The following is a 21,219-nucleotide window of genomic DNA, read 5'->3' as shown; positions in this document are numbered from 1 at the left end:
CTCAAATCCCTGCCCATAGCGGAAGAAGCCATAGATCTGCTCAATTGTAGGATATGCTTTCTAAGGGTTATCTAAGATTGCATAAAATTGCCTTCAACAATACTGTCATCATGAAGGCCTTTCACCCCAATAATCATGCTGCAGAATTCAGAGACTTGAATTTAGGCTCAGACAAATCACCAGTACAGAAAAGTCTGAGATTGAGATCGAAATTGCTGAAGGACTCCTTCAGCTTAGTTCAGCAGAAAAACAATTTATTAAGAGTAGCATTATGTCAGTTGTGAACAGTCTATATGATCCACTTGGATTTGTTGTGCTCCTGATTATACAAGGCAAGCCTCCGCTAAGACACCTCTCTGAGTCTATTGGTGAATGGGTAGCACCACTGCCTGCTGGCAAAAAAACTAAAGTGGAGGTCCTCGAGGGAATCTCCTTGTGCTTCAGATAGGATCCACATACCACATTGTTATACTCCAGCGTCCCTTGCTACGAGTCAAAGGAAAGAGAGACATATATTGTCTGACGCCCCTACTGAAGCTATTGCAGCTGTTGCTTATTTGAAGGTTATAGACTCTGGCAATGAAGCTCATGTTAGATTTCTATTTGGGAAGGATAAATTGCTTCCTAAACCTGAGCACACCATACCCAGACTTGAACTCTTTGGATCTGTACTAGCCATTGATATTGCAGACTTCATACAGAGTTGAACTAGCAATTCACATGTATAGCACAAAATTCAACACCGACAAGGCTGTTCTTGGTTACATATACAATGAGACAAAATGCTTATATGTCTACAGTATGTCAGTAACTATTGAAAGTATCAAGAAATCTTCTAAACCTGAACAATAGCAGTTTGTTCTATCCCATTTTAATCCTGCAGACCTTGCTACTTGGCCAGTGTCTGCTGACGCGTTCGCAAATTCTTCTTGGTTAATGGGACCAAAGTTCCTTTGTGAACAGTTTGAAGAGACTGCCAATGAAGATAGCTTCAGCCTTCAGGATCCAGACATTGACCCAGAGATCCATCTTGATGTCAACAAACTCGTCACCAAATCCGAAGAGAAGGTTGGCTTGGACTGTCGGCAATTTCATCGCTTCTCCAGATGGACAAGGCTCATTTGCGCCATTGCAAGGTTAGTCCACATTGTACAATGCTGTCAAAATAAGGACAGTAACGCTGATTGTCCAGTATGACACATCTGCTATAAACCTCTCTCTGCAGAAGATATTGCTATAAGTGAACTGTTTGTGATACGTAATGTGCAGCAGAATGGACTGGAATATATACATAAAATGAAAGACGTTCCTAAAATAGCCCCATTGTGGACTTAAATCCAGTAATTGACAAGGGTTTACTCACGGTTGGTGATCGTCTAACCAAGGTCTTGTTGGAGGATGCAGAAAATAATCCCCTAATTATTCCTGGCAGTCACCATGTCACCACTCTACTAATACGACACTACCACGAAAAGATCAAACATCAAGGCAGACATTTCACTGAAGGTGCTTTAAGGCTATGTGCACACGTTCAGGTTTTTTTGTGTTTTTTCTCGCTAAAAATGCTATAAAAACTCATTAAAAACGCATACATTATGCATTCTATCATTTAGAATACATTCTGCATGTTTTGTGCACATTGATGCGTTTTTTTCCGTGAAAAAAACGCATCGCGGTAAAAAAAGCATCATGTTCATTAATTTTGCGGATTTTCTGCGTTTTTCCCGCTATTCTAAGCATTTGGGAAAAAACGCACAAAAATCGCACCAAAAACGCATGAAAAAACGCGAAAAAAACGCATGCGGATTTCTGGCAGAAATGTCCGGTTTTTGTCAGGAAAATTTCTGCAAGAAATCCTGACGTGTGCACATACCCTAAGAGTTGTAGGCCTTTGCAAAGAGACAGGTTTCTCACCTAATTCATCACTGCATTCATAGTCGTAAGTCAAGAGAAAAACTGCAACAACAATAGATGTCTGATTTGCCTGCTGATAGGACAAGCACACAGCCACCATTTACCTATACTGGTTTGGACGTTTTTGACCCATAGGCATTCACCACACGTAGAACCAGAGGCGGGTATGCAGAGAGTAAACCATGCAGTGTTGTTCACATGCATGAGTGTATCAGCGATACACATAGAAGTAATAGAATCCATGGATTTCTCCATTTTCATCAACGCCTTAAGATGATTCCTCGCCATCAGAGGACCAGTAAAGCAATTGAGATCTCATTGTGGAACCAACTTTGTAGGTGCCTGTCGAGAAGTACAGTTGAATTCAACACCGGTCTAGGACTTCTTGGCAAATAATGGTTGTTCGTGGGTCTTCAACCCTCTTCCCGCTTTCTATATGGGTGGAGCATGGTAAAGAATGATAGGCATCACTCATAGGATACTGGAGTGTATGTTGATGGACTCAAACCTTTCAGGACTTACTCCTGAGATCTTAATCACTTTCTTAGCTAAAGTGTCCGCTATGGTGAACTCAATACATCTTGTTCCTGTATCTATGGATTCAGAATCTCCTGCTATTCTTACTCCAGAAACTCTCCTCACTCTGAAAGTCGGAACTGTTCCTAACCCACCTGAAGACTCTGCGTCCGGCAACAAATATCAGAGACGGTGGAAGCATGTTCAATACCTGGCCAATTGTTTCTGGAGTAGATGGAAGAGGGAATACCTTACTCTCCTTCAAGGACGAAGAACATGGCAACAAGTTAAACTGAGCTTAGGCTGGGTTCAGATTTGCATTCGGGGGCTTTGCGGAGGGCTGCGTACGTCCTCTGTTAAGCCCGCCTACTTCCACATACTTCTGCATGCGTCCTGCGTACCTATCTTTAACATTGGGTATGCAGGACACGCAGATGTATGCAGATGCGTCGTTTTGACGCGCCCGCCGTCCGCACAAAACACAACTTCTTGCGTTCTCGTGCGGTCGGCGGTCGCTTCAAAACAACGCATCCGCATACATCCGCATGTTCTGCATACCCAATGTTAAAGATAGGTAAGCAGGACAAATGCAGAAGTATGCGGAAGTAGGTGGGGCTTAACGGAAGACGTACGCAACCCTCAGCAAAGCCCCCCGAACGCTAATCTGAACTTAGCCTAAGAAGTACGAGATCTTGTCCTTATGAAAGACCAGAAGGTAGAAAGAAATGCATGGTCTACGGGTCTTATATCAAAAACCTTTCCAAGTGAAGATGGTAAGGTGCGCAGAGTGGAAGTGACAGTCATGAAGCAGATTGACCCCTAATCTTTCATCAGGCCTATATCGGAGGTTATCTTACTCATACTGGTTGAGAATGAATTCTTCATATAGTCAGAAGGAACTTTCTAGAAACTTTCAGACCTCTTAATATGCTCATCTGATTGCAACCAGGAACTTGAACCATTGGATTACAATAGGGTTGGAAACAGTTTGGCCTAGTGCAGCTTCTTCAATCCAAAGATGGGCTATCCATTGGATTACTCCAGGAACTTGTCATAGACATTCATCTACCTCGTTTATATGTTAATGTTATTGTTGTATTGCATGCAATGTTTTTTGTCTTTCAGGTTGAGATATCCTTCAACGAGCTTCAGGAAAACACCTCCACTTCAAGACGGTTAATATAGTGAAATCCAAGGATTTCAGACGGGGAGTGTGCTGTTCAGCTAATTGTATGCAAAGGCTTTCAGCCATTTCAGAGACATTTCCCTAATGATATATGGCTTACTTCATCTTTCACATATAGATAATAATAATCTTTATTTTTATATAGCGCTAACATATTCCGCAGCGCTTTACACACACATTATCATCGCTGTCCCCGTTGGGGCTCACAATCTATATTCCCTATCAGTAAGTCTTTGGAATGTGGGGGGAAACCGGAGTACCCAGAGGAAACCCACGCAAACACGGAGAGAACATACAAACTCTTTGCAGATGTTGTCCTGGGTGGGATTAGAACCCAGGACCCCAGCGCTGCAAGGCTGCAGTGCTAACCACTGCGCCACCGTGCTGCCCCAATTATATAGATATTATGGTTACAGTGTTTGTTGTACTTTGCTGCAATCTACTCATTGTTATTATATGTTTTCATGTTCTGAAGCTGTAATTCCCACAATGCCTCTCTCTCTACAACTCACATCCTTTCTGCTGGTCAGTGCCATCTTGCAGTATGTGCGTCAGGACTGAAAAGGATTCTCCGTTTATCTCTACGCTCCACTTTCTACCTCATCTTCATCCCTTCATCTTCCCTGACATCTTACCTCATCTCATTAAGGTACTGTGAATAAAAGAGGTTAAAGTTCATCACTGCATCATCCTTCCCAGATCAACCACATGCAGCTGGTGAAGCATAGGAGGGAAGGGTAGCGAGTAACATTATGTGCCATTGCTTGTTCAGAGATCCATGCTCACATCCCTCAGACACATCCCACCTATGTACATCGGTAGCATAATACACATCAATATTTTGTTTTCCATTCAAAACAGCATCAGTTCTTCTAGGTACACTTGTGCAACCATAATATTTACATTTTTGAAAGCATACTTACTTTGCAGCATTTTTTTATACATACCTAACATTTTTGCACAGTATTGTGTGTGTGTGCATATACACAAACACACACACACACAGTATATTGTACATAGGAGTGCACGCATGAAATAGTGCATTGTATTCAATTGTCCGAGATCGTCAAATATCTTCATTATACACATACACCATATTGCATGAATATTTTCTTTTCTTTAACTTACCATATTAGTTTCCGTGCTACTTGAGGGAATTCATAATATAATAGGCAAATATATGTTTAACGCTGTTGCTCTCAACGACCACAATACTGCCTGAGTGCATTTTCTACACTGTGCAAAGTGATACCTTGAAATACCCTTTGTGAGCCATGATGCAGTATTTCTTGACAAACGATCAAAAACAATAAAACTATATGTATACAGCCTTAAAGAGTAATTTTGATTTTAAATTTAATTTCATGAATCAATAGCACACATGAAAATAAGCAACTTTGTAATATATTTTATTAGAGAAATCTACTTCTTTCACCTCTTCCTCTTCTCCATTTATTTTGGGGAAAATCGTTAAAATCAGTCTTCAGTAAATACTTACTCTTCTATTACTGAGATAGGAGTTGACAGTTGGGACTTTCAAAATTCTATGGAGATACAGATTGGACACAGACATTCTGATGCACGTTCTCCTTAAAGGACAGTTACATTAGTCCGTAGAACTTTATGAGGATCAACCATCAACTCCTTTCTCAGTAATGTGAAAATCTGTCTTCACTGAAAGCAGATTTTACCCGAGACTTGAGAATTTAGAGAATGAAAGATCAGTCCAGAGGAGAAAGAAGCAGATTTCACTAAAAAATACATTAGAGAGTTTCTTATTTTCAGATGGCTGGGAGGAGAGTAGACCTGTCCCCATACTCTACCACCCGTAGCTTCTATTTTTTGAAGGTGATATTGGCACTGAGTTGCAGACTCCATGGATCAGACTTATTTTTTTCAGAACAACTAATATATGCACATCATCATCTTCATCTCTTTGTCAAGTTCTTGAAACCAATCTTGAGCAATTTTTGCAATATGGCAGAGTGAACTATCCGGCTAAAAGAGGCCATCGTCACTAGGGTATACTGTTATCATTGTACATGGTCTGTACAAGTTTAAGGTAGATGGTGCACCACAAAGAAAGATCCCAGGGCCCAAAGTTTTGCAACAGAAAATCGTCCCCATGATCTCAATGAAAATGTGATTAATCAAACCAAGCCACCGTCTTCCATTGCTCCTTGGTCCAGTTATGATGTTCACGTATCAAACACATTCGGTGGTGGCAGGGCCGGGACAAGGTACCGTATTTTGGTGCCTTAGGCAGATTAAACCAATGGTGCTCCCCTACCACCAATGTACCCTCAAGCCTCAAGTAAAGGAGTGGGTCAAAAACTAAAGTAACAGGCTCCCTAGCGCCCCTCTCCTGTCGCTCTGACAACTATTTCCACTAGAATTGTTACCTTTTTCCGCCAAAATACCAACAAAATTCAAATAAAATGGTGTATTTTATGGGTGAGGCTCAACAGGGAGTATGTTTTCAAAGTTAGATATTAGCGATGAGCATTCGAATATACTCGTTACTCGAGATTTCTCGAGAATGCTCGGGGGTCCTCCGAGTATTTTCTACTGCTCGGAGATTTAGTTTTTCTTGCCGCAGCTGAATGATTTACAGCTCTTAGCCAGCATAAGTACATTTGGGGGTTGCCTGGTTTCTAGGGAATCCCCACATGTACTTATGCTGGCAAACAGATGTAAATCATTCAGCTGCGGCAAGAAAAACGAAATCTCCGAGCACTAAAAATTACTCGGAGGACCCCCGAGCATGCTCGAGAAATCTTGAGTAACGAGTATATTCCCTCATCACTATTAGATATAGAATCATTCATTGTTTGGAGTCCACAAACATTGGTTCATTGGTTGGGGGGACAAATAGTGATATTCATCCCTGACGCACTATATTTTAATTGTCAGACTCAAGGACGGTCATGGAAACAAATATAGCTTAATCAAAATGATGGCCGTTTGGTTTAAATTAAGGTGTCCATCATTTGGCGGAAATCTTAAAAGAAACTAAACAGACCCCATTATAGATAAAGGGATACTTCTGATGGTTTTTACATGCGTCATGCAATATATACAGTTTGCAACAAAACTGATGGTGATTCTCGTGCCATATTCTAGTACAGATAATGGTTCTCGTGAAGTTTTCATGTACGAATAGTGGTTATTTTGACGTATTCACGTAGAGATGGTTGTTCTGATGATGTATTCATTACAAGAGCCATCATCAGTACATGAATATGAAACCGAAATCATCATCAGTACATAAATACTGAACACATCATGAGAACCACCGTCAGCAAATAAATACAACACCAATGCCATCATCAGTATATGTATATGTCACCAGAACTACCATCAGTACATGAATACATCACCAGAACCACCATCAGTACATGAATACATCACCAGAACCACCATTAGTACATGAATACATAATCAGAACCACCATTAATGCATGACTAAATTACCAAGCTTAGTACAGCAATCAGTTGTAATGTGAAGTCGGGCCCATATAAATTTGTACCTCATGAACCTACAACTCCCAGTGGGTCTTTAACGATGGTAAGGAGATGCTGGGAGTTGTTGTTATCAGTCATTATCAGACTGTGGTCTATACAGGAACAACAGTACTGATTTGACATAGTCAGTATCAACAAGTAAAAATTTACATCCAGGTACCTTATATGTGAGAACTTCTCTGATTGACTTGTTTCTTTCTTTTCGCCTCCATCTTGTCCAGATGCCATGATGACTTTTCACATCCACAGCTCTACTCTGCAGACTTCCCTGTTTGCTGCTCTTCTGCAGCAAATCCCAACATGGTGCCCTTAAAATAAGTGTCATTAAAATATCCTTACTTACCAAAATCCCGCACTGTCTGTCTGCTATTTCAGCCTTCTTTTCTGCTCGCTTTCTACAACTGAACATGGACAAAACAGAATTCATCATATTTCCCCATCTCACTCTACCCCTCCACCAGACCTATCCATCAATGTCAATGGCTGCTCACTTTCCCCAGTCCCACACGCCCGGTGCCTCGGGGTGATCCTCGACTCTGCCCTCTCTTTCAAGCCGCATATCCAAGCCCTTGCCTCCTCCTGCCGCCTCAAACTCAAAAACATTTCCCGGATCCGCGCATTTCTTGACCGCGACACCGCAAAAACACTAGTGCATGCCCTTATCATCTCCCGCCTCGACTACTGCAACCTCCTACTCTCTGGACTCCCCTCTATCACTCTGGCACCACTCCAATCCATCCTACACTCTGCTGCCCGACTAATCTACCTGTCTCCCCGCTATTCCCCAACCTCTCCCCTATGCCAAACCCTTCACTGGCTTCCTATCGCCCAGAGACTCCAGTTCAAAACCCTCACAATGACCTACAAAGCCATCCACAACCTATCTCCTCCATACATCTGTGACATGATCTCCCAGTACCTACCAACACACAACCTCCGATCCTCTCAAGACCTCCTTCTCTACTCCCCTCTCATCTCCTTTTCCCACAACCGCATCCAAGACCTCTCCCGTGCTTCCCCAAACTCTGGAACTCTCTACCCCAACACATCAGACTCTCGCCTACCATAGAAACTTTCAAAAAGAACCTGAAGACCCACCTCTTCTGACAAGCCTACAGCCTGCAGTGATCCTGAACCTACTGAACCGCCGCACAACCAGCTCTACCCTCTCCTGGTGTATCATCACCCATCCCCTCCAGACTGTGAGCCCTCGCGGGCAGGGTCCTCCCTCCTTATGTACCCGTGTGCCCTGTTTTTTGCTCATGTTTAATGTATTTGTCTATATTTGCCCCGTATTTCACATGTAAAGTGCCATGGAATAATTGGCGCTATAAAAATGTATAATAATAATAATAATAATAATAATAATGTCCTCTGCATTAAAATGTCTGCTCATACTTTCCCCTATATAAGCCTCTTATGGTGTATGCCCTCGAGACTGTCTGCCCTTATGAGCTATAACCACCACACTGTCAGCCATTAACAGCTATAACTAAAAAAAAAACGCGCGTCGAGATGTAGCTTAGCAGGGCGCACAACGCAAATGTGAACGTAGCCTAAGGCGCCAACAAGGAGGAGGTGGAGTAATGTTTTGGGCTGGAATCATGGGGAGAGAGATTGTCGGCCCCTTTATGATCCCTGAAGGGGTAAAGATGAACTCCATAATCTATGTGGAGTTTCTAAAACAACACTTCCTGCCATGGTTCAAGAGGAAGAACCGTGCTTTCTGCAGCAAGATCATTTTTATGCATGATAATGCACCGTCTCATGCTGCAAAAAACACATCTGCATCTCTGGCTGCTATGGGCATAAAAGAGGACAAGCTTATGGTGTGGCCACCATCTTCCCCTGGCCTCAACCCCATTGAGAACCTCTGGAGCATCATCAAAAGGAGTGTCTATGATGGCGGGAGGCAGGTCACATCTAAGCAACAGCTCTGGGAGGGTATTCTGTCCACATGCAAAACAATTGAAGCAGAAACCATCCAAAAACTGACAAATTCAATGGACGAGAGAGTTCAGAACCTTCTTTCGAACAAGGGGTCCTATGTGCAAATGTAACATCACCTAGAATAAAGTTTTCACTTGAAAACTGTTTGATTTCATTTTGTAATAAGCTGATAATGCTTATAACTTCACAATTGACCATTTTTTTGTTCAAAATAAAAAAAAAGGTTGAAAACTCTGCTGTGCATAATAATTTGGAACATGCATTTTGAGTGTTTATTTTTTTTAAAAGATTCTGTTTTCATAGGCAGTTTGTTCCAAAACATTGCAATTATACTAGAATAGTAGATGACTGGAAAATAACAATGACTGCAATTCAGATAGGTAATTTAGAGAAAATATGAGGAAATATTATTTGTATAATAATTTGGAACACAGTGTACTATATAATTGTTTAAGGGGTACTTCCTTCTGTCTGTCTGTCTGTCCTGGAAATCCCGCGTCGCTGATTGGTCTCGCCAGCTGCCTGTCCTGGCTGCCGCGACCAATCAGCGACGGGCACAGTGCGATTAGTCCCTCCCTACTTCCGTCCAGTCAGTGCCCGGCACCCGCATACTCCCCTCCAGTCACCGCTCAAACAGGGTTAATGCCAGCGTTAACGGACCGCGTTATGCTGCGGGTAACGCACTCCGTAACCGCCGCTATTAACCCTGTGTGTCCCCAACTTTTTACTATTGATGCTGCCTATGCAGCATCAATAGTAAAAAGATCTAATGTTAAATATAATAAAAAAAACAAAAAACCTGCTATTCTCACCTTCCGTAGTCCGCTGAGGCGCGCGCGGCTCCTGCCAGCTTCTGTTCCCAGAGATGCATTGCGAAATTACCCAGAAGACTTAGACCGCTAAGTCATCTGGGTAATTTCGCAATGCATCCTGGGAACGGAAGATGGTAGGTGCCACGCGTTCATCGGCACAGCTTCGCTGGATCCTGGCGGGTGAGTATATAACTATTTTTTATTTTAATTATCTTTTTTTAACAGGGATATGGTGCCAACACTGCTATATACTACGTGGGCTGTGTTACATACCGCGTGGCTGCTATATACTACCTGGCCAGTGTTAGATACTATGTGGGCTGTGTTATATACTACGTCGCCTGTGTTATATACTACGTGGCTGCTATATACTGCGTGGGCTGTGTTATATACTACGTGGGCTGTGCTATATACTACATGGGCTGTGTTATATACTGCCTGGGCTGTGTTATATACTGCGTGGGCTGTGTTATATACTACGTGGGCTGTGTTATATACTACGTGGCTGCTTTATACTGCGTGGGCTGTGTTATATACTATTTGGGCTGTGTTATATACTGCATGGCCACTGTTATATACTACGTATAACGCATTGGGTATCCTATAGGTATATAGCAGCCACATAGTACATAGCACAGGTCACGTAGTATTTAATAATAATAATCTTTATTTTTATATAGCGCTAACATATTACGCAGCGCTTTACAGTTTGCACACATTATCATCGCTGTCCCCAATGGGGCTCACAATCTAAATTCCCTATCAGTATGTCTTTGGAATGTGGGAGGAAACCGGAGTGCCCGGAGGAAACCCACGCAAACACGGAGAGAACATACAAACTCTTTGCAGATGTTGTCCTGAGTGGGATTAGAACCCAGGACTGCAAGGCTGCTGTGCTAACCACTGCACCTCCGTGCTGCCCTTAAATTTGTCTGCTATATACTACATGGCTCCTATATACTACGTGGCCTGTGCTATATACTACGTGGCTGCTATATACATACATACATACATATTCTAGAATACCCGATGCGTTAGAATCGGGCCACCATCTAGTTTAATATAACTATCTGAGACAATAGATCCTTCCTCCAACACTGGGTTAATAACCTGTATGTATGTACCATATATTTCAGGATCTTATACTTTGGTAGGACTTTCTTGATAGTTGACTATGTCTGTTTACCTGTTATAAGACAATAATTTTTTTAGGCAACCTTTTTAGCATTACTTGCATGTTTAGACTTACGACTAATAGGTGCTTACCTATTATATAGACATTTGTCACATTTATACATATCTTTTGAACCTTTAGATAAACGTGCATTTTTTGTCTAAATAATATATCCAGTGTGTAGATCCTCTAACCTGGATCTAAGAGGGCATATTTTTCTCCGCCTAGCCCCGGCTGTCTCTATATGTCTTTTTTTATAGGTCTCACATACTTTCACTATTATTTTAATTGTCAATAATAAAGTATTATATTGCACTAACTACGATTATAATCTGCTTCTGACTCTTCGTACATAATCTCTATGCCTGGTACTAAGTGGGAGCATATTTATGCCCTCTAGGAAATACTTTATGAGATTGTGTATATATAGGTTCTCTATATTAACAGCTATAACTGCCACATTGTCTGTCCCTATGAACTACGGCCTATACCATGGATGCCCCCTCTCTACTGTTTTCCCTTACACTCTCCATATCTCCATATTGTCCCCCATAAGGCTAACCTCTCTCCATACTGTGCCCACATTTCATGCTGTCCCTTCCATATCCATTCTGTGCCCCCTCTTCATACTATGTCCTTACATTGCCAACCACATTGCCTCTCCAAACTGTTCCCCCCTCATGACACTGTCCCCCTACAAGGTATGATGGTTACAACAGCCGCCTATACAGTATATTCACAACAGTCCCCCAATATACACTGATGTCCACCATAGCCCCTCATATATAGTATGATGTCCACCACAGCCCTCTATATACAGTATAATGTCACTGACAGGCTCCAATACAATATGATGTCCCCCACAGCCCCTCTTGGATGTTCCCCACAGCTCCTCGTATAATCTCCACAGTCAGCCCCTCCTGTAATGTCTCCACAGCCAGCTCCTCTTGTAATATCACTACTGTCAGCCCCTCATAATGTCCCCACAGCCAGCCCCTTGTAATGTCCCCACAGCTATCCCCTCATAATGTCTCCACATCCATCCCCTCTTGTAATATCCCCACTGACAACCCCTCGTAATGTCCACACAGACAGCCCCTTGTAATGTCCCCACAGCCAGCTCCTCATATGCCCCCCACAGCTATCCCCTCTTAATGTCCCCACATGCAGCCCTTCATAATGCCCCCAAAGCCAGACCCTGATAACGTCTTCACATCCAGACCCTCATCATGTCCGCAGTTTTCCCCTCATCATGTCCACACAGCCAGCCTCTCAAAATGTCCCCACATCCAGACACTCATAATGTCACCCAAAATTTCCCCACAGCCAGTCCCTCATAATGTCCCCACAGCCAGCCTCTTATAATGTCCCCTCAGCCAGCCTCTTATGTCTCCTTAGCCAGCCCTTTATAATGTCCCCACAGCCAGCCTCTTATAATGTCCCCTCAGCCAGCCTCTTATGTCTCCTCAGCCAGCCCTTTATAATATCCCCACATCCAGCCCCTCATTATGTCCCTACATCAAACCCCTCATAATGTCCACACAGCCTACCCCTCATTATGTCCCTACATCAAACCCCTCATAATGTCCCCACATCCAGCCCCTCATATAATGTCCACACAACCAGCCCCTCATGTCTGCACATCCAGACCCTCATATAATGCCCACACAGCCAACTCCTCATAAAGTCCCCACATCCTGCCCTTCATAATGTCCAAACAGCCAGACTCTCATAATGTCTCCACATCCACCCCCTCATTCCACATCCAGCCCCTCATAATGTTCCTACATGCAGCCCCTCATAATGCAACCCACATCCATCCCCTCCTAATGTCCACACATCCAGCCTCTCATAAGGTACCCACATTCAGCCCTTCATAATGTCTACTTTGCTAGCCCCTCAATGTCCCCACAGCCAGCCCCTCATAATGTTCACACAGCCAGCCCATCATTAAGCCCCACATTCAGCCCCTCCTAATGTCCACACAGCCAGCCTCTCATAAGGTTCCCACATTCAGCCCCTCATAATGTCCACACAGCCAGCCCCTCATAATGTATCCACATCCAGACCCTCGTAATCTCCCCCTCATCCAGCCCTTAATAATATCCATGCAGCCACCCCCCATAAATGCTGGATGGAGTACAGGAGTCAGAATGGGTTCAATAACTGGTCTGTGACTATTTTTCTCCATAAAAAAAAGAGATTTAACTGCTAATAACTCTCAGGATTGTTGCAACAGATTACATATATTTAATGATCTCTCTCTCATCTTTTTTAGGGGATTGGACCAGACTGGATAGCTCTTGCTCCTCTTACATATGGGTGGCCATGACCTGTTGTTGATTTGGATCAATGTTGGTAGGTACTATCTGCTGTAAACTGGAAACACAAGATATGCCATTTTAGAGATGCTCTGACCCATTTTTCCAACCATCATAATTTGGCCATTTTCTGTTACTCAGAACTTTTTTGCTTTCCCCATATCACGGATAAGTTTCAGGTGTGTAAAAGAATATGCTAAATGTATTCAGCATTGGATCAAAGGGCCTGATTTATCATTTGTGGGTTTTTTAAGTCAGTTTTCTTTTTTTATCTTTGTGATATTCAGTGATGTTTTTGTGCCAAATTTGTGGTGCTCATGAATTTTGGCCTAAAATAATAAAAAAAAATGCTCTTCATTTTTACCTTGAACCTCTTTTGTGAGTTTTAAGACCCAATTTCTCATGGTTCTATAAAATGTTGCATAATTCGTTCCAAAATAACTTATGGCGTACATAAAATCCCTCCTGGGGTAACAGAATTTGCACAAAACTGTTGTGACTTTTTAAAAAGTTGCAATAAAAGAATCAGTCAGAAACATCTGGAAACCTCAAACACAAACTATAATAACACATATAAAAAATTAAAAAGCATAGAAAATAGACTTTGAATAAGGTGAAAAATAAAAGAATAATGCTCAAAGGAAAAACAGGCGAAAAACAAGAACAATTATAACAAAAAAAGGCACAAATGTGCCTAAAAAAAAGCCTAAAACTTTGTATTATATTATATCTAAAAGTAATGATCCAATTGTTTACAATTGGTGATGAGCGAATATACTCGTTACTCGAGATTTCTCGAGCCACATGTACTTATGCTGGCTAACAGATGTAAATCATTCAGCTTTGGCAAGAAAAACTAAATCTCTGAGCACTAAAAAATACTCGGAGGACCCCCGAGCGTGCTCGGGAAATCTCGAGTAACGAGTATATTGCTCATCACTATTTACAATATAAGCCATGTCTGCACATGTGTGAGTATCCGGGCACTGATGTATAAAACGCTGAGATAATGCTGAGGTCGTACTAATTTAGGGTGTGTGATAATTGTACAGACAAACTATCTATATTCCCTGCACAGAGACCTGAAAACAAGTAATCAATTAGAGCCGTCATTTCGATTTTTCGTCTAAATACTTACATTAGGTTGGGCACTTGCTGCCCCGGAGGAAAGTGACATATCAATAGGGTGTTGTCTCCGAACTTGGTGCTGGAAGTTAAGCTTAAAAATAATTAATGGAAAAAAAATAATTAACTTTAAAAGGTTTTAAATGGCAAGGAGGGGCATGAGTAGAGTGCTATGGCATATACCGTAATTCTTTTATAACCATAGTCCATACATCTGATCAGATTTACAGATCTATGGAAAAAAAATGCGACTTTTAGGGTTTTTAGGCCAGTTTTAAACAGCTACGCCTGCCCCCAAAAATTCATAAAGACACTGACCTTCTTCTGCTGCTTGTTCTCACGCTGACCGTCCTAGTGAAGGTCACTTTCACTGTCTGGGGCAATTTGCAAACTATGCAGATCATGCCGGACACTAGCAGTCTGCTTCATCAGGACCTTACTGCGCACGCACCGCTCCAGGGAATGATGGTGCTTGCACTCGATCTGGAGTTGAAGAGGCAGATCATTGATAGAAGAGTGACCTGTCAATCACTGACAGGAGTCAGGTGGAGGGCGGAGAATAGGGAAGAGAGGTGGGAGAGGTGTAAGTGCAAGGCCCGCCCACTGCACTTGCAGCTTATTTGCATAACAATTCAACAATCAATTTATCTAAATTGTAAATCCACATTTCCAAAATAAAGGATTACGGCACCTTTTAAACAGATGGCATTAGTTTGGGGTATAAATAACAGGTAACAGGTTCCCTTTAGTTGTAACACAACAAATCTGTTATGCACCTGTCCCAGATCCATGCTTTGCTACCCTCACCTCTGTCCGTTAGACTCTGTTGTTGCGCTCCACATCAGACTTTGCAGATAGCCCGGCGTGATCCCATATGAGCACCTGCCGGGGCCTATATAAGGCCAGACTTCAGTGCTCCTAAGACTCTGAGTTGCTCTAAGCACATTGACCTGCTTAACTGCCTATCTGCAGTCTCCTGGATGTCTCCTGCCTTCCTGAGGTTTCTGGCATCCCATTTAGTTACATAGTTATTAAGGTTGAAGGAAGACTTTAAGTCCATCTAGTTCAACCCATAGCCTAACCTAACATGCCCTAACATGCCTGTCTGTGGTCTCCTGTGTGTGGTTTCTAACATCCCGGATGCCTGTCTGTGGTTAGCAGCCCAGCTGCCAGTCCGTAGCCTCCTGGATGTCTCCTGTCTGCTTGCTGTTTGCAACATCATCACTCCTGTCTGTGTTCTCTTGGATGTCTCCTGCCTGCCTGTGGTTTCCAGCATCCCAGCTGCCTCTCTGTGGTTTCCTGACTGTCTACTGTTTCTAGCATCTCCGCTGCCTGTCCATGGTCTCTTGAATGTCTCTCACCTGCCTGTGGTTTCCAGCATCCCAATTTCCAGGTGACTGTCCATGGTCTCCTGGATGTCTTCTGCCTTCCTGCGGTATCCAAAATCCCATCTGCCTGTCTGTAGTCTTCTGGACGTCTTGTGTCTTCAGTTTCTAGCATCCCAGCTGCCTGCCCTTGGTCTCCTAGACATCTCTTGCCTGCTGTTTCCAACATCGCCGCTGCCTGTCCGTGGTCTCTTAGATGTCTCCTGGCTGCCTGTGGTTTCCAGCATCTCCGCTGCCTGTCCTTGGTCTCTAGTACATCTCCCTCTTGCCTGTGATTTCCAGTATCCCAGCTGTGTCCAGCGTGCCTCACTTGTTTGCTGTACCAACGCCCATGGCCCTTGTGCTAAACCATACCCAGACATAATTTTAGTAAAGGTGGATACATTCAGAGCCTAAAGCCATAGGATGTACCGCCATCTCTTGCTTTACTGTGCATAACATATGACTGATAGATACATACATTTTGTTCCAGGGCAGGGATCTCTCGCACATGATGAGGACCAAATAAAACATGGCTATAGCTATAAAAAGTCATATAAAACTCTTCACCTTTTATCCCTTTAGTATATTGAGTAACATTAGGAAAGCTTATTAAATGTTCAAATTACTCCAGTATATTAGTTCTATTAGTCCTTGTCATGTCATACCCAATAATATTTATATACTCTGCATGACAGACCATAAACCAGGAGTAGACAATCTTTCTCAATATTGGACTCACTCATAGTATTGCATAGCTTAGACAATTTTCTTGCATTTTATTTTTTTTAAGTCCCATCACCATCTGTGATTTCCCTGCCACCCTTTGTCTTAAAGAAAAAAAAAGCCTGTGTTCATCCACCAGCAGACATGTGTAACACCGTGCACTTCTGCATGAGAAGTCGAGGATGCACTAACTTCAAGTATCTGGTGAATCCTTCACTGCTCCAGCACTACTGGTCCTCATCAGTTGTCCTGCAGTGATGATGCTATGACCATCCTAAGGTAACCACTGCAGCCAATCAATGTCCTCAGCAGTGATAGTAGTAAGATCAGCACATGACCACCAAGGTCAGTTAGGCTACTTTCACACTAGCGTTAACTGCAATACGTCGCAAATGCGTCGTTTTGCCGAAAATACGCATCCAGCAAAAGTTCTTGCTGGATACGTTTTTTTGTCATAGACTAACATTAGCGACGCATTTGCGTCGCATTGCCAAACGTTGCGTCCGTTTTGCGACGCTTGGGCGTGTGGTAGCGGACCGTCGGGAGAAAAAAACGTTACATGTAACGTTTTTTGCTCCCGACGGTCCGCTTTTTCCGACCGCGCATGCGCGGCCGGAACTCCGCCCCCACCTCCCCGCACTTCCCCGCACCTCACAATGGGGCAGCGGATGCGTGGTAAAAATGCATCCGCTGCCCCCGTTGTGCGGCGGAGACCACGCTAGCGTCGGGAACGTCGGCCCGACGCACAGCGACGGGTTGTTCCTGACGCTAGTGTGAAAGTAGCCTAACTCGCTGCAGCCATCAGATGAGGATAGCCACATTGATGCAGGACAGCTAACAAGGACCAGCAGGATCTGCAAAGCGGTGGGAGATTTACATGGTGAACATAAGGGCTTTATTATTGTATATGTATTTTATTTAACATATTATTTTAATATTACGAACCAATGGCTATTATATTTTTTTTTTCAGTTTGAAGAGTAGACCTGTCTCTAAACCCCCTTCGATTAATCGTGTAACTTGAAACTCATAGGAGCCCAAATTCAAAATTTCCAGTGGGATCCCCAACTTACATAGGTCTTTAATAGTAGTATTCTTTTCAAATGGGGTAAAGAAACCTTTGGGGTCTCCTCTAGTTTTAAGGGCCTGGGTGTGATTGCAACCCCTGCCCTCAAGCCACTAATCATGGGAGAGAGTATTATTTCAATACTCCTTCTGCTGGGCTCAGCCAAGGTCCCGTTGGATGACCATGAGGAACACACCATGACAATTTCTTCTCATGCAGAGTCCATCCACACTCTTCGTGTACATTGGTCCTACACGGCCTGGTTTATATATATGGTCTATACTGATACCCAATAATAATAGAAATTCCATAAAAAGGTTTTTCCACCTTTAGAATTCATACGTAACATATTCCAAAGATATGCCGTTATTTCCTGGTGTGATTGATGAGATGTCCACCAATCCTCTCTATGGGATTTGTCTCCTTTAGCGCATGTTCCCACTCAGCACAAATCCAACGGTTATCCCCCTGCGTTTTGTTGTGCAGAAAATTTGATTCATTTGACAGTTTTACCAAAGTGGATGCAATTTTATGAAAACTTTTGTTCACTGTTTAGAGACTTAATTGAACTGTATAGTTTTTCGGTGATTTTTTTTCCCTAGAAGGAGCCTGAAAAAAAGAATGTAAAAACGCAAATATGTCTTTACATGCTTTTTTGGCATTTCTGAACTAAAGCCGCACAAAAAAACCCACTGTGTTAAAACTGCACCAAAAAAGATGGAAAACTCATCAAAAAGACGCAACCCTTCTCCCAACAATCAAAGCTATTGTGTATTTTGGAGATAATTCCTGCAGAAAAAAAAGCAGCAGTTTATCAAGTGGCAACATGGTCTCACATTTTCCCTGCACTGTGGTGGTCTCGACTGATCATAAGTGGTCGAAGACAGCCACAAATTATATCGTATGGGTATGCCATGACTTCTTAATATGGGAACGCTTTTCCACTGTCACTGCGAGAGCGAATGTCCCTGTTGCTGTTTCCATGCGAATCCTGAACCTGGTGAACAATCCATGCAGTTTAGACACTGGACAGTGGGACGCGTCAGGGTGGTACTTGTTCTATTGGCGTCAAATATTTTTTTATTTTTTTTTCTTGTTTTAACATTCCTTGCTATTATGGTTTGCGAAATCTTTTTTTTTTTTTTTCCGCCCCCATCACATTCGGTCTCTTACAACATGCTGAGCTAGGAGATTTTTCTGTGAATAAAGAAAAAAAAATGTTAATTATGAGGTGTAGTCTGGCGGTGACACGGGAGCGCTGAGACAAGGACTATTGTCATCTCGGATTGTTCATCTTTTCTGCCTCAAGTGACAGAATTGGAGGTCACGGGGGAACAAACTGCACAGACGGCTTTTAACCCTAAACCTGCCGGCAGCGCTAAAAGACTCATTTATGAGTCACGAGGCTGAAAAATGAAAGAGCGTTTAATCTGGATGAGTAATGTTTGAGGATGGGTAACATTCACATTGTGTTTGTGATTATTCATGTGAACTTAGCAGTGTGAAAAATGTATATATATTTATTGCATAACTGCTACAGATTTGTTGCGTGCATGCAAATTGTGGTCACAGGGAGGTGCAGGAATAGCAGAATTCAGATAGGCCGTGGATGAGACAGCAGAGCACTAGGCCATGGCCCTAAAGTGCAAAAAAAATCCACTGTATAATTTGACAGTTCAAGCAAAATGGATGTGATTTCAAAAAAATACTCACCCCCACCGTGCATTTAAAGGTGTTGTGCAATAGTGCGTTTTTTTGGTGCATTTTATTCCCTATAGGTTTCTATGGGAAGCCTAAAAAAAATGTAAAAACACACAGTTGCATTTTAAGTGCAAAATACCAGTATTTTTGCAATAGAAAAAAAACGCATAACAAAAAACTGCTTCAACTCTGCACCCTAAAAAAGGGGAAAATGCAACAAAAAAGTCAGCAGAAATTAGTGTTGTAGCATTTTCCTTTTTTTTTTTTAAATCTATTTTCTTTGATAATATTAGTTTTCCTACCAGCCACGGGACTGGCGTCAGAGCATACAACTATCAACAGGAAATGTATAATGGGACCTGAGCACAGAGGGAAGAGAGCGGTGATTACCATGAAAACAAGTGGTCACCCAGCTCCCCGGCAGACACCTCCCACTGACTGCAGCGACTATATGGAATTCCTTGTATCTTTGTTACTATGAATGTCATGAGGGCCCAGAAGAATTCCAGTCATGCCTCACAACTGTATGCAATGCTCCATGGACTGAGCACAATAGGTTTTATTTCGAAAACTCAGAAAAAGAGTTTGTAAAACTTAACGTCACCACCCAAAAATATCATGGGGTATGGTCATCAAATGAAATCAGAAAAATAGGGTGAACGTGACGATTCTTACCCTGAGCGCGGAAGAGTGCAGGGAGGGTGAGGAGGTGAGCTGTGACCATCACTATGGGGAGCTACAGGTCTTCTGTTACCTGTACATCAGTGTTATCTGTCATTGTAATCCTGACTGTGATGATAATGAGATGACTACAGAGCAGAAACCTCTAGGAAGGAGAAACTATCAGCTTATTATTAGGCTCAGTGGCCAGAGTGGAATCTGCAATTTTTTTAAATAAAAAAAACACCCTGATTTAATTAAAAGATTATTTCCTGATGACACGTTCCCTTTAAATGACACAATGTTGTTTGGGTTGCTGGTGATGAGTTTTGTGTTTTGATTAAACAGAGCAATTATCCTTTTTCACTCCCACTGTTGCAGTTGGAAAGAAATTACTTTGGGAATTGATAACATCTGTCTGAAAAAAATCAAAACTACAGAACAGATAGATAGAACATGCCTACAACTGTGAACGTTTTGTTTTCTTCTTATTGTGAAACAAATAGGAAAAAATAATTAAAAACTTCAGAGTGCATAACTATTCACCTCCTAAAGTCAGTACTTTGTAGAGCCTCCATTTGCTGCAATTACAGCTGCAAGACACTTTGGATAAGTGTCTATGAGCTTTCCACATCTTGCCACTGGGATTTTTGCCCATTCCTCAAGGCAAAATTGCTCCAGCTCCTTGAAGTTAGATGGTCTCCTCTGGTGAACAGCAATCTTCCAGTCTGACCACAGATTCTCCATTGGATTAAGGTCTGGGAGCTGACTGAGCCACTCCAAAACATTTACACGTTTCCCCTTAAACCACTCGAGTGTTGCTTTAGTAGTATTCTTTGGGTCACTGTCTTGTTGGAAGGTGAACCTCCATCCCAGTCTCAAATCACTGACAGACTGAAATAGGTTTTTCTCAAGAATATGCCCGCACTTCCTGTCAACTTGGACCACTTTTCCTGTCCCTGCTGCTGAAAAACATCCCTACATCATGATGCTGCCACCACGTTTCACTATGAGGATGGTGTTCTTGGAGTGATGAGTTGCGTTGGTTTGGAGCCAGACATAGTGTTTACCTCGGTGGCCAAAAAGTTGAATTTTGGCCTCTTCTCAGCACAGCACCTTCCTCTATACATTTGCATTCTCAAACTCAAAACGAACCTTACAATGTTTGTGTGTAAGAAAA

At 42.5% G+C, this 21,219-nt stretch overlaps 1 long non-coding RNA gene across 1 annotated transcript; it reads left to right on the top strand.

Moving 5' to 3' along the window:
- The first annotated feature begins 990 nt into the window (after positions 1 to 990).
- LOC143787326 (uncharacterized) lies at positions 991 to 19,997 on the top strand. Its single transcript, XR_013218327.1, has 3 exons — positions 991 to 1,136; positions 13,355 to 13,434; positions 19,673 to 19,997. It is a non-coding gene; the product is annotated as an uncharacterized LOC143787326 (long non-coding RNA).
- The last annotated feature ends 1,222 nt before the right edge of the window (positions 19,998 to 21,219 follow it).

This window comes from Ranitomeya variabilis, chromosome 8, assembly GCF_051348905.1.
Source record: "Ranitomeya variabilis isolate aRanVar5 chromosome 8, aRanVar5.hap1, whole genome shotgun sequence".
NCBI classification, from domain to species: domain Eukaryota; kingdom Metazoa; phylum Chordata; class Amphibia; order Anura; family Dendrobatidae; genus Ranitomeya; species Ranitomeya variabilis.
This window is presented reverse-complemented; position numbering and strand designations above follow the sequence as displayed.